Raw genomic sequence first — 15,674 nt, forward strand, 5'->3', positions numbered from 1 at the left:
CCTAGGCTCAGGTTGACTCAATTCAACTTAGATCCGGGTCAACTCAAAATCCATTTTGGATAATCCAAAAATGTATCTAATTTATATGTAATCCATATCCAATTAAATGGATTGGACTTGAAATCCAAAACTATGGATTTAAATTTAAGATAAATCTATTTAAACAGATTTAAAAATAATATAAATTTGGATAATTATGAATTGGATTTGGGAATTTGAAATTTTTGTATAGGAATAGGTAAGTAGTTAAGTACAAATTCTCAAAGAACGAAAGAATGTGAGAAAAAGAATATCAAACGCAACTTATTGAGATAGTTATTGAATTGGAATTACAAATTTTTCATTCCTTTAGATTTTTTCTGTATGCAACGTAGAAATTAATTATGACAGATATTTTGAAAATGTCATTTGTTGGTTAAGTTCAGAAAAAAAACAAATAAGTGTCTACATCCATTCTCAGCTAACAATAATAGCATGTCAAAACCAATAATTGTGCATGAACTAAATAACCTGTTGAGCAAAGTAGCTTTCTCGATGTTGCTTGTTTTTCAACAACAATGGCCTTGTCAACTATGGGAACATACTCAACTAAACGTCCACCATGACTAGCCTTACCAACCAATCTTGCCTGGATAAACGTGAAGTCACTTAAATTTAAATTTTTTGAAACTTTTTTTCTTGCTACCTCAAGATCAACTATAGTAACAATGTATCATGGTCACTCACCTCTTCATAGACAGGAGCTAACATAGGGCTAATACAGTTCCCACATGGTTTGGGAGAAGCAATGTCTTCAACTTCAGATCCTGATTCTCCTGTAGATGTATCACTACCACCTCTAATTAGTTTTCTCATTAGCCCAAAATCCAAAGAAAGACAAGACTTTGTTAATATAATAACTGAAAAATCCCAACTTACAAATTTTCAGGGTTCAAGATGGTAATGGAAAATTTACCATTGGATAAGATATCTTGTCACATTCAATCACTTTCCCCACGTCGTTAGAAACAGTTACTATTTGTTCAGAACATCCCATTTCACCACTAAGTACCATCTGCATGCCCAAAATTGTTCTAGTTAAATCACAGACACAGTAAGATGAAAAGTAGAATTAAAAACCTGAGAGAACTAATTAAAACTTATTGACTACAGCAGTAACCTTTAAAATGTTTGGGTCCTTCCATGGCCCTTTTTCTGACCTCATACAACCACCTTGATCTACACAAGTACGCATACCACCTGGAAGCTCGCTGCAAAGCTTACAATTAGTAGAATTCTCAAATGACAAGTTCATTGAGAAATCACTCCATTACCAGACTTGAATGTAGAGTTACCTCTCATCTATAATCTCAAGTAATTTACTCTGGAACTTGTTTCCGATAACCTGATGGAACATTCAAGTATCAATTAAACCTATACCTAAATTATCTCCGAGCCAAAAATATGGAAACAATAACTCAAAATTATCACGTACATGGATCTTTGAAGTGGTTTTGGGATCAAGAAATGTTTTAACCGTGTTCCAGAGCATCTTAAAACCAGGACCAGCATTGATGATGAACATTTGACAGAGTGTCTGCACAGTAGAGAATAGAACTTAGAAGCACTAAATGAATGAACAATATGGAAACTCAAACAAAATGAAGATAAAACCTACATACTTCAGGATAGTAATCACCATCAATCTTCTGCAGACGGGTGATCAGCTCCCGTGCAGACTTTGTTAGGTTTTTGAAGCCCTGGAAGCCAAAACACAGCATATTATTAAGTTCAAGTTAAAACGTTGTCTACAAAACATTCATTGACCATCTGGACACATACAACTTACCACGCCTTGAACATCCAAAATAGTTGTACTTGAGTCTATGTGTCTTTAGCAGCTATAGAGCAAGCCGGAAACTTAACAGCAAATGTTTTCTCAAAACTATGAACATGGTATCTCAAATACCTTTCCAAGGTAGTTACTTGCATAAGCTTATTGGGATCAACTTTCCCTAGCCTCTCGATGTTGGGAGCTCTTTAACATCTCGAACATCCTCAATGGAGAGGGAATTGCTCCTGCTACCACCTTTTCTGCTTCTTTTCTTAAAAAGAATGTCTGAATTTGGTTGATGCATTTAGTGCTCTCTTTTTCAGACTGCCAATTCTTGTCCACCGCTCATCCTCTGAATTATTCTCGAAACTCAGTTTCCTCTCTCTTCTTTCATCCAATCCTTCAAAGCCTAATCAAAATAACAATAAACTCAATTTCACAAAGAACTAATAATTTCTTGGCAAGTATCCAATCCATTGAAGCTTAATTCCATTCAATCACGCTCAGCTAGCTAATTCACACCTTTGAATCTAAAAGAAATGAAATCTTTATACAAATTCCTAACCAAGAAACATTGAAATAACTATGATAAAGTACAATTCCAAACAATAAAGGAAAGGAGAGCTTTAGTTACTCACAGTTGTTGGTTGACATGTCAGCGAATATGGAATGGTAGTGAAACAGAAATCAAAGGCACAGATAAATTTCAAAATTTATAACTTTTTGTTTTGGGTTGAATGACACGTAAGTTGGTTCTTTCCTTTTCGGAGTGTTCGTTAATAATGAAGCGGACACACGGAGTGTCGGCGGAAGACAAAATTAATGGTACAATAAATTTGGATACAACGTTATATTATCAGAAACAAAGAAAATCTAATGAACAAATTGATACACGAATCTATCATATATATGCTTCACCTCATTCACATGTAAATTATCTCTATTATCACTTCTTTTTTTTTTGCTTCAGATGTTATTTTCCTAACTTTGCCTTGGTGGGTCCACCATTCATGAGTTCATGATGTTCAACTTGCCTCCAATTTACCTTCCTCTTTAACTTCTTCATATTTCTTTTTAACTCTTATTCTACCTTTATATAGTTGTTTCTATTATTTGCTAATCTTACCTTCTTTTAACCTGTTTCTATTATTTCATATAACATAATTTAGTGTGCTTTGGATTATACAATGCCACAATTTGTTTTAAAAGTTCATTTTAAAATATATAAAATGGTAAATTCACTTCCAAATGATTGTCAAATATTTTTTTAATCTTGATGGATTTAGTTTATAAACATTTATTCATAAATAAATTATACTTCTATAAAAATTCTCATGAAATTGAAAATACCTTTATTATATGTTTTTCATCATACAGTATTTTCTATTAAGCATTACACAAACATCCTTTCATTTTATAAAATTTGTGTAATTAAATCCCGGTCCAATAATGAAAATGTCAAAGTTGTTGGATACTTAAACAGTAAATTTTAATATTACATTAAAATAATATGTTGTATTCTAAAAAACACCAGAATTATTTTTAATTTGTCATGATTAATTTTTTATTTAAAATTTTTAAATTATATTATCATCATCATTATTATTATAAATATGAAAAATTATAATTTATTTATTATATATTCTAGGTCTCTCAAATTATATTTTGAAGCAATTATCATTAAATATTTAATAGTTTCAATTTTTTACTACAGGAAGAGTTTTGACTTTGGTGGATTTGCGAAACAAAATTATATTTATAAAGGCTTAAAGAAATATAATATATCATTTATAAATTCTAAAAGGTGTTTTTTTTTCAATCATGATATTTAGCATAAATCTATTAGTAAAATATAATCTTCCCTTTCGAACATTTTTTTATACAGAAAATCCCTAAATTTTAATTATTAGATTAAAACAACACTTCTGAAAATACTTCTGATTCTATATTCAATTCTAAGTTACGAAAGAGTGTAGATAAGTTCAAAAAAATAGGTAAAATTTGGGATTGAATATAGAATGAGAAGTGTTGTTTTAATCTAATAATTAAAATTAAGTGCTCCCGTTATTATAATTAAATCTGAATACACGTTTTTCTGAATGAAACAAATATCAAAGTTTTCCGTTAAAAAACGATGGAAGAATCTAATCCGGATTTTAAATGGTCGGCTAAGGGAACAATTTTAATATATTATTATGCCCACAAATTGCTTTTTTTCTATTATATTAAAATTTCCATTAATATTCTAATTCGCTCAGGCCCATTAGGGAATCATCAAACTAAAACATTCCTAGGCCAGGCCCACTAATAACTAAATTTTAATATTTCAACTGGGTCATTCACACACTTTTTTTCTTTATTCTCACATTCCAAATTTTTTTTCACTTTTTTATAAAAGATATATAATTAAAATATTTTTTTGATCACAGGGGAAATTCGATTTTGAAAATGCTATTTTTGTAAAGAAAACAAGCATATGAACTCAACAAAATGAGTGTAAGAATAAAAAAGTCCTTTTAATATAATGTGCAAACAAATCTACGGCCCACACACTATTTACACAACTTAGTTTAATATTCACCATTGACGGAAATTAGATTTCACATGTTTGATTATGCAATAAAAAAGTAGTTTCTGTTACATGTGTAGACTACTAGAATATTAGTTTCTGTAATAATAGATTTCACACCTCATACCATTTGACAAAACTATCAAAATTAGTATTTTTGTTATGTATTGAACAAAAGGATTTAATTTTTGTAATATTGTTAGAGTGAGAGAAAAACAATTTTATTATTTTAGTAAGGGAATTTGGAAAAAAAAACTCTTAAATAATCCGAAAACCTCTGTTGCGATCTAACTTGAAAATCTTTCATTCTTAAAAATATCATTTGTAAATAGTCCTATAAATATTTAAAATTAACTAAATATATTTTAACTATTTAAAAAAAAAAAATTGTTTTCTATAAGTTAACATATATTTATGCATATAAAGAAGGAATATGGGAAAAGAAGAGGCACAATGGAAAGGGTATTTTACAACGAGTTGGACTGTAGGATCATTTTGTAATCACACATTAACAAAATTTGTCAGTGAAAACAGTAAAATTGAGGGTGGTGGTTGAGAATAATAAGCCCAAGAGAATATCCCAATAAACACCTTTGATTTTTGTTAAGGAGATAGGCCCAATTTATTATTCCTTGTTCATTTTTAGAAGGTGTTTGCTTCCTGCACCCTATCAAATTCTGAAATTCTAGAATTGTCTTTTATTTTGAAGTTGGAAATTTAGAATTAAAAAATACATTCTGGAATAGATTTTTTTACATTCTGGAAATGAAATTTCAAAATAGAATTGGAAAACCATAATCTCATTTCATAATACAATAATACATTTCAAAAAAAAATTATGGAAAATAAAATCCGAAAACATTCTAAAAAGAGATTCCAAAAAACAAAAATTATTTGGATTTAAAAACTAAAGAAAATGTTTTTATCATTTTATATCAAAGATATAGAATACAAGTTCAAATTTATTGGGTAAGGAAGTAAAAGCATTTGGAGAAGCTTAAGAGGATGTCCCTTCCAAAAAAAAGTAAAGCTTAGAAGACTAGAGACATCCATCACACCTTAGAAATATTTGTGATACTCTAAAAAATAGACATTTGTGATGTATGTTATAGGTTAAATTTGAAAAGATTTCGATTCTTTTAGGTTTAATAATTATCAAATTTTATGTAATTATTATATAATATTGTACGCAATTACATGTAATTAATTCATTTAATAATGATAGAATCTCATGATTAGTAGATCTATACGTAATTTGCTTTTAAGTTGGAGAGAGAAAGTCTTCGTACACTTGTATATATTTATGTCTCATCTTCCTTTCACTACAATAATAAAAATATTTATAATATTTATTAAATATTTTATTTACAAAATATGGTAATGCATATAAAGGGTTACAAAAAATATAGTCTCCTTATGACTTGTATATATTTGTGTCTCATCTTCATTCAAATACAATAATAAAAATATTCATACTCACATTTTATACGCATCCAAATATTTATTAAATATTTTTTTTACAAAGATAAAACTTTAAAAAAATGATATTATCAATAATTTGATGTTAAAGTAATATTTTTTATTATATTAAATAATATATATATATATAAATTATAATTGCATAAATTTTGAAACAACATAGCAAATAAATAAATAAAATATCTTATTAAGAAAATAATAATTATCAAATTATGCACAATTATTGTACGATTATTGTACGCAATTATATGCAATTAATTTAATAATGATATAATAGAATCATATGATTAATGGATCTCTACCTAATTAGCTGGTAATTTTGGAGAGGGAAAGTCTTCATACACTTGTATTTATTTGTGTCTCATCTTCATTCCAATACAATAATAAAAATATTCATACTCATATTTGTACGCATCCAAATATTTATTAAATATTTTCTTACAAATATAAAACTTAAAACAAACATGGTATTATCTATAATTTAATGTTAAAATAATACTTTTTATTATATTCAATAATAAATATATAAATAAATTATAATTGGATAAATTTTGAAACAACATATCAAATAAATAAAAAAATGTCTTATTAAAGAAATTATATGCAATTATTGTACGATATTATATGCAATTAATTTATAATGATAGAATCTCATTACTAGTGGATCTCTAATTAATTAGCTTGTAATTTAGAGAGAGAAAGTCTTCATACACTTTGCAAACCTCATCTCATTGAGCCGGTTTTATGGGGTTGAGTTTGGCATAAAGTCCACTTTGTAATATGGTATCAAAGCCATTTCGAGTCTACCCTAGCGAGTGTTTGTGTTGGGCCTATCGTGTCACCTGTTATCGGCCGCTATCGGACCACCCATAATATATAGTCCCACACACGAGTTGGCAGTCTCGGCGTGAGGAGGGTGTGTTGGAGATCCCACATCAACTACAGATTAGAGTCTTTCATAGTATATAAGTGGGTGCAAACCCCTCACCTCATTGAGCCGGTTTTATGGGGTTGAGTTAGGCTTAAAGTCCACTTTGTAATATGATATTTGTGTTTCATCTTTAATACAATAATGAAAATATTTATACTCACATTTGTACTCAACCAAATATTTATTAAATATTTTTTTTACAAACAAAATATGTTAATGCATATAAAGGGTTACAAAAAATATGGTTTTCTTAGCACTTTTATATATATATATATATATATATATATATATATTTGTGTATCATCTTTATTCTAATACAATAATAAAAATATTTATAATCACATTTGTACGCATTCAAATATTTATTAAATATTTTTTTAAAATAGTGATAAAACTTTAAAAAATGATATTATCAATAATTTGATGTTAAAATAATATTTTTTATTATATTCAATAATAAATATTTAAATAAATTATAATTGCATAAATTTTGAAACAACATACCAAATAAATCAAAAGTGTCTTATTAAGGAAATAATAATTATCAAATTATACGCAATTATTGTACGATATTGTATGCAATTGTTTGCCTTATAAATTGTTTTCTTGTTATCTTTTTGAAGGTTTTTCAGAGTATACCTTATTACTACTTATTCAACATAATTGTTTTCATGTTTTCATTGTTCAACGGTGTAAATTAAAATTAATGGTTTAACTAATATGATCATCGTACAAAATAAATGGTATTCTACAAATTAAAGATCATTGTACAAAATAAAATATGATCCTTCTCCCACAATAAACTGGGAGAAAAATAAGGTAGAGAGAATATCAATATAAAGTCTTGGCTTTCGAAAATAGAGATAGTCTGACTCAATATGCCCCTGAGTTCGAAAAACACTGGATAGACAAAAAAACGCTTGCTTTTCTTGTTGATGTGGGAATGTTTAAAAACGATAGGTTGCGATAGACGTAAAATCTACAAAGAAATCAAGAAGCTAGAGAAATTCTTTTAGTTTCTTTAAATTTTTTAAGTTTCTTTAAGTTTAAGTATTTTTAAGATTCTTTAATGAAATTTAATGTATGTGTTGTAACATGAATTTTAATATTTTAGTTCAATGTTTTTTTCTGTTATCAATAGTAATTTTTCAACTTGATTTCATAATTTATTATAACTAAGAAATGAGGTTTTCATAATAGAACAAAGAGATTAATTAATAAAAGAGGTTAAATTATTTTTTGTTTGTTTTATTGTTTATTTATGTTATTAAATTTGATTCTGAAGTTTTGAAGAAAAATAGTTATATTGTCATATTTTTAAAAGAATTGATTATTTTATTGATAATACAACTAACCAAATAAATAATGACATAAAAAAATAACTAACCTAAAAATATAGATTTAGATATAATTTTATTATGTGTAAAAAAATATATATGATTAGGTAAACATTTTATTCTTAAGTGTAAAAAAGTTATACTGATTTTTAAAAGTTATACTGATTCTTCTCCCATAATAAACAGGAGAAAACTATGATAGAAAAAACTTCAATATAAAGTCTTGACTTTCCAAAATAGAGATAGGGTTGGCTCAATTGAGTTCGAGAAACACTTGATAGAAAAAAAAGTGTTTGATTTTCTTGTTGACATGGGGAGATTTAAAAATGATAGGAATACATCCAGTTGGGGATAAACGTAAAATCTACCAAGAAATAAAAAAGCTAAGGAAATTCTTTTAATTTCTTTAAGTTTTTTAAGTTTTTTAAGTTTCTTTAAGTTATTTTAAGTCTCTTTTGAGTTTCTTTAATGAAATTTAAGGTATGTGTTGTAACATGAATTTCAATATTTTAAGTCAATGTGTTGTGAATTCATCTTTTCCATGTTTTAAATTTATTTAAAACAAAAAAAAAAGTTAATTTATTTTCATATTCTAAAATTATTTGAAACAACTCTTGATAAAATAACACAAGTACATATTATTTACTTTTATAGTATATTCAATCTCCCAATTATTGTTCTGTAAATTACTGAAATTCGAACTTTGCATGTTATTGATAAATAAGATTAAGAGATTGAGTAAAATTCAAGTAGAAGTAGTTAATATTAAAAAAATAACTATAAAAATTAGAAAATTAACTTTTTAAAACGAATATATGTAATATATATTTGGTCCGGTCGGTCATCGGCAGTCGGTGACATCAGCAACAGATAGCCATGTGGATCGTTCTTAATGGAACACGTGGGCTAAGGAAGCAGATGAGTCATTGAGTAAGTCACCCAGGGTGGTGATCGGTGATCAGGGGGCAGTGGTCAGAGAGGATGCGCGATCAGCGCCTAGATAAGCGCCTCGAAGCAGAAGGCGTGGCGCTATGGTGCACCGATCGGTCATCTGGTGTGAGCGATGATCATCGAGTTTTCGTGTTACACGCAGTTAAGCTGGAAACGAAGGGTGATTCCCAGCGAGAGCATTGCATATGAGCCTTGCGTGACAGAGTATCAGAATCATCTGGAGAGAGGTTCGGCCAGAGTATATAAAGGGCATTCCGCACTCATGCAAAGGGAGGTAAGATTCATTCTTGCAAGTTACCAGTTTACACACGCACAGAAAAGAGAGAGAGAATCACATAGTGCACACGAGTCTCGCAGAGAGTCAGTTCTTAGTTCTTTGGTGGTTTTGTAAGGCTGACTTGAGCGTCGGAGTGCCACCGGCCGCTAGAGGCGTCGTTTGGTGTGTTTCGCAGGTTTGCTTGGAGTTCTTGAGGAGTTCTTGGAGCGTCCTTGCACTTGTCACGGTTGCGAAGGTGGAAGATAGAGTTTGACGAGGCGAATCCTTGGACGTTTGAATCCCCTGCAAGATCAATATTTATTTTTAATAAATAAGTACAAATATATATTTAGTATATGAAATAAGAACAGAAACAAATAACATTGTAACATATAAAATGGATGAAAATATAGATCTATAATATAATATTGAAAAGATAATAATGATATAGACTAACAGAATGATTGTAGAGTTACTATATAAAACATTTTCCTTTATAAATACCTTTATTCCAAAGCTCTTCTTCACTGTTTGCAATGGCTGACGTTGATCAAGTAAGCATTCCACTCCTTCAAATTTTTTCCTTTTTATTTTGTTACTGCACCGATCTATAACTATAAAAAAATTATGTGTTTCTCTGTCACTGTCACAACAAATTAAAACAAAATGTAATTGGAATAGGCTCTTATTGTGGGAGTATGATTATATTTTATTTTGTACGATTACAATTTATTTTGTACGATTACCATTTATTTTGTCCTATGACCGCATTGGTTGAATCATTAATTTTAATTCAAACCGTTGAATAACTGAAAACATGTCTTCGTAGTATAGGTTATGAAAACATAAAGGCTAAAAAAATTTACCTATACGAACTTCTACTCTCACCTCTCACCGATCAAGTATCCAATAGGAACGAGTCATGAAGATGTACCTATTTGACATAAATAGGTACAGGGAGTTATGCAAGGCATGCAATAAGAGTTTTGATGTTTTGGTCAAATCAGATTAAGTAAGTATATATAGGTTAACAATAGAAGATTTTATTGTAGTATGGGTAGACAGTTTTGTATGCCACTATTATGATGACTTCTTACATATATGCGATGAGGCTTGTGAGTATTTTGATAAAGGTGTAGAGTTGGTAAAAGTATTGAATGATTCTGATATGGTGAATATTCTTGAACACTTTTGTTTTCCGTCCTGAAGAAGTACTCACTTTTTTTCTGCTTTGATAACCCGCATAAAAAAAAAGAACAAAGTTGTATTTTGTACGTTGTGTGCTTCTCTATCACTCTTACAACAAATTAAAAAAAAAATGTGATTGGAATAGGCCCTTATTGATGAGAATAAAAAATACATGAAGATAACCAAGGATGTTGTACTTGAAGGGTCATCTCAACAAGCAAAAAAGGACGTCTTCACAAGGAGGAATGGACAAAGCACTTGAAGTTTTTCCTATTAGTTTTTTTAAAATAATTAGCAAAATGTTGTCAATACGTGGGCTCACATAAAGAGTCAAAATAGTAAAGAATAAACAAAAGTAGAGTAAGTTTTATGTAGAACATAAAAGGAAGGTGTAGATATAGATATAAGGGGTGCTAATGTACAAATATAAGTCACACTTTCCATGTGACATAAAAAGAAGGTGTAGGTGTAGTTTTAGGAGGTGCAAAAGAAAAAAATCAAGTAACACCTCCCTTGTGACATGTAATAGGTGTCAAATTCAAATGCTTCTCATTTGAATCTTCCCACTTTAATTTCAGCCCTCTCACACTATAAATAGAGGTGTTATGATCATGTAAATTCAGATTTGGAATTTGATGAAAAGTTACTCTACTCAAATTGAGAGAGAATTGTGTGAGACTTGTTCTCCTAATACTAGTCTTATCTTGTGAGTTTTGGGAGCTCCAAGTGGCGGCATTCATGCACTTATCTTGGATCAATCACCTTTCAAGTGGCGTGTTCTTCCCTTCCATGTTTTCATACACATAATTCCTTTCTCGTTTCATCTTCCATTTCAATTTTCCGCTCCTATACTAGTCTTGTCTTTTACTATTACAATTTATTTTATACGATGACCATTTATTTTGTACTATGACCGTATTGGTTGAACCATTAATTTTAATTCAAACTGTTCAATAACTGAAAACATGTCTTCGTAGTCTAGGTTATGAAAACATAAAAGCTAACAAATTTTACGTATACGAACATCTACTCTCACCGATTAAGTATCCAACAAGAACGAGTCATGAAGATATACCTATTTGACATGAATAGGTACAAGGAGTTATGCAAGACATGCAATAAGAGTTTTGATGTTTTGGTGAAATTTGATTGAGTAACTATATATACGTTAAGAATATAAGATTTTATTGTTGTATGGATAGACAATTTTGTAAGCATGATGATTTCTTACGCATATGCGACGAGGCTTGTGAGAATGTTGATAAAGATGTAGAGTTGGTAAAAGTATTGGATGATTCCGATATGGTGAATATTCTTGTAGGTTTTGTTTTCCTCCGTCTAGAAGAGGTACTCACTTTTTTCTGCATTACTCGTAACTCGCATAAAAAAAACAACAAACTTGTATTTTGTACGTTGTGTGTTTCTCTGTCACTGTCACAACAAATTAAAACAAAATGTGATTGGAATAGCCTCATATTTTGGGAGTAAGATTATATTTTATTTCATACGATTACAATTTATTTTGTACGATGACCATTTATTTTGTACTATTATCGTATTGGTTGAACCATTAATTTTAATTCAAATCGTTTTATATTTGAAAACAAGGCTTTGTAGTATAGGTTATGAAAACATAAAGGCTAAACTTTTTTACCCATACGAACTGCTACTCTCACCGATTAAGTATCCAATAGGAATGAGTCATGAAGATATACCTATTTGACATGAATAGGTACAAGGAGATATGCAAGGCATGCAATAAGAGTTTTGATGTTTTGGTCAAATCTGATTGAGTAACTATATATACGTGAAAAATATAAGATTTTATTGTATTTAAGGGTAGACAATTGGGGATAGATATAAAATCTAGAAAGAAATCAAGAAGCTAAGGAAATTCTTTTAATTTCTTTAAGTTTTAAGTTTCTTTAAGTTTTTTAAGTTTCTTTAAGTTATTTTAAGTTTCTTTTAAATTCATTAACGAAATTTAAGGTATGTGTTGTAACATGAATTTCAATATTTTAGTTTAATGTTTTTTTTTCTTTTCTCAATAGTAATTTTTCAACTTGATTTCATAATTGATCAAAGCTAAGAAATGAGGTTTTCATAATATAAGGGTATTTGGAGACTTTCTCTCTGTCCAAATTACAAACTAATTACACGAATTTTATCATTATCAAATTAATTGCGTACAATAACTGTGTATAATAATTGCGTACAATAATATTAAAATGATCAATTCATCTTTTCCATGTTTTAAATTTATTTAAAACAAAAAAAAGTTAATTTATTTTCATATTCTAAATTCTTAAATTATTTTATTCAACTCTTGATAAATAACACAAGTACATATAATTTACTTTTATAGTATTTCCAATCTCCCAGTTATTGTTTTGTAAATAACTGAAATTCGAACTTTGTGTGTCATTAATACAAGATAAGATAACAAGATTAAGAAATTGAGTAAAATCCAAGTAGAAATACTTAATATTAAAAAAATGAATTATAAAAATTAGAAAACTAATAAATGTAATATATATTTATATTTAATATATCAATACAAATATATATTTAGTATATGAAACAAGAACAAAAAAATAGCATTGTAACATATAAAAAGAACGAAAATATAGATCTATAATGTAATATTGAAAACATCATAACGATATAGACTTAGAATGATTGTTGAGCTACTTTATAAAAACATCATTTTCCTTAATAAATACCTCTATTTCAAAGCTCTTCTTCACTGTTTGCAATTGTTGACGCTGATCAAGTAAGCATTCCACTTCTTCCATTTTTTTCCTTTTTATTATGTTACTACACAAATCTATAACTATAAGAAAATTGTGTGTTTCTCTGTGAAAACATGTCTTTGTAGTCTAGGTTATGAAAACATAAAGGCTAAATTTTGTTACCCATACGAATTGTTACTCTCACCGATTAAGTATCCAACAAGAACGAGCCATGAAGATATACCTATTTGACATGAATAGGTACAAGGAGTTATGTAAGGCATGCAATAAGAGTTTTGATGTTTTGGTCAAATCTGATTGAGTAACTACATATATGTTAACAATAGAAGATTTTATTACAATATGGATAGACAATTTTGTATGTCACTATTATGTTGACTTCTTACGTATATGCGATGAGGCTTGTGAGAATGTTGGTAAAGGTCTAGAGTTGGTAAAAGTAAATGATGATTCCGATATGATGAATATTCTTGAAGCCTTTGTTTTCCTCCGTCCAGAAGAGGTACGCACTTTTTTTATGCATTTCTGGTCACCCAAATAAAAAAACAAAAAAGTTGTATTTTGTACGTTGTGTGCTCCTCTGTCATTGTCACAACAAAACAATATGTGATTGGAATTGGCCCTTATTATGGGAATAAGATTATATTTTATTTTATACTATGACCATTTATTTTGTACTATGACCGTATTGGTTGAACAATTAATTTTAATTCATACCGTTGAATAACTGAAAACATATCTTCGAAATCTAGGTTATGAAAACATAAAGGCTAAAAACTTTGTTGTCTTTTTATGCTGGTTACCAGAAATGCAGAAAAGAAGTGAGTACCTCTTCTAGACGAAGGAAAACAAAGTCTTCAAGAATATTAACCATATCGGAATCATCCAATACTTTTACCATCTCTACACCTTTATCAACATTCTTACAAGCCTCATCGCATATACGTAAGAAGTTATCATAATAGTGGCATACAAAATTGTCTACCCATACAACAATAAAAATATCTTTTATTGTTAACGTATATATAGTTACTCAATCAGATTTGACCAAAACTTCAAAACTTTTATTGCATGCCTTACATAACTCCATGTACCTATTCATGTCAAATAGGTATAACTTCATGACTCGTTCCGACTCTGAAGACATATTTTCAGTTATTAAACGGTTTGAATTAAAATTAATGGTTCAACCAATACTGTCATAGTTCAAAATAATTGGTCATCGTACAAAATAAAATATAATCTTACTCTCACAATAAGGGTCTATTACAATCACATTTTGTTTTAATTTGTTGTGACAGAGAATCACACAACGTACAAAATACAACTTTGTTGTTGTTGTTTTTTATGTGGGTTACCAGAAATGCAAAAAAAAGTGAGTACCTCTTCTTCTGGATGGAGGAGAACAAAGTCATCAAGAATATTCACCATATCACTTTTACCAACTCTAAATCTTTATCAACATTCTCATAAGCCTCATTGCATATACGTAAGTGAGTACCTCTTTTGTACGGTGAAAAACAAAGTTTTCAAAAATATTCACCATATGGAAATCATCCAATACTTTTACCAATTCTATAACTTTATCAACATTATAATAAATTGTAATCGTACAAAATAAAATATAATTTTACTCTCACAATAAGGGTCTATTCCAATTACATTTTGTTTAAATTTATTGTAATACTAGCAGACAAGCACACAACATACAAAATACAACTTTGTTGTTTTTTTTATGCGGGTTACCAAAAATGCAAAAAAAATAAAATGAGTTGGACGAAGGAAAACAAAATCTTCAAAAATATTTACCATATCAGAATCATCCATTACTTTTACCAACTCTACACTTTTACCAACATTCTCACAAGCCTCATCGCATATACGTAACAAGATAACATAATAGTGGCATACAAAATTGTCTACCCATACAAAATAAAATATAATCTTACTTCCACAATAAGGATCTATTCCTTTAAAAATCAGTATAATTTTTTTACACTTAAGAATAAAATGTTTACCTAATCATATATTTTTTTTACACTTAATAAAATTATATTTAAATCTATATTTTTATGTTAGTTATTTTTTTATGTCATTATTTATTTACTTAATTGTATTATCAATAAAAAAAATCAATTCTTTTAAAAATATGACAATATATCCATTTTTCTTCAAAACTTTAGGATCAAATTTAATAAATTATCTGTTTTGATTCAAAAGAAACAACTTAAGCATGCATGCTTATAGCACGGCGGGCATGCTGGTTTGCTTACTAAAAAAAAGAGTTGTGTTTTGTATATTGTATGATGCTCTGTCACTGTCACAATAGAACGGTTTGAATTAAAATTAACATTAACGATTCAACAAGTACAGTCATAGTACAAAATAAATGATTAT

At 28.7% G+C, this 15,674-nt stretch overlaps 1 pseudogene; it reads right to left on the reverse strand.

Annotated features, from left to right (window-relative positions):
- Positions 1-321: 321 nt before the first annotated feature.
- LOC137822201 (phosphatidylinositol/phosphatidylcholine transfer protein SFH6-like) lies at positions 322-2,467 on the reverse strand (annotated as a pseudogene).
- Positions 2,468-15,674: the final 13,207 nt, after the last annotated feature.

The sequence above is a fragment of the Phaseolus vulgaris genome, chromosome 9, assembly GCF_000499845.2.
Source record: "Phaseolus vulgaris cultivar G19833 chromosome 9, P. vulgaris v2.0, whole genome shotgun sequence".
Lineage (NCBI taxonomy): Eukaryota > Viridiplantae > Streptophyta > Magnoliopsida > Fabales > Fabaceae > Phaseolus > Phaseolus vulgaris.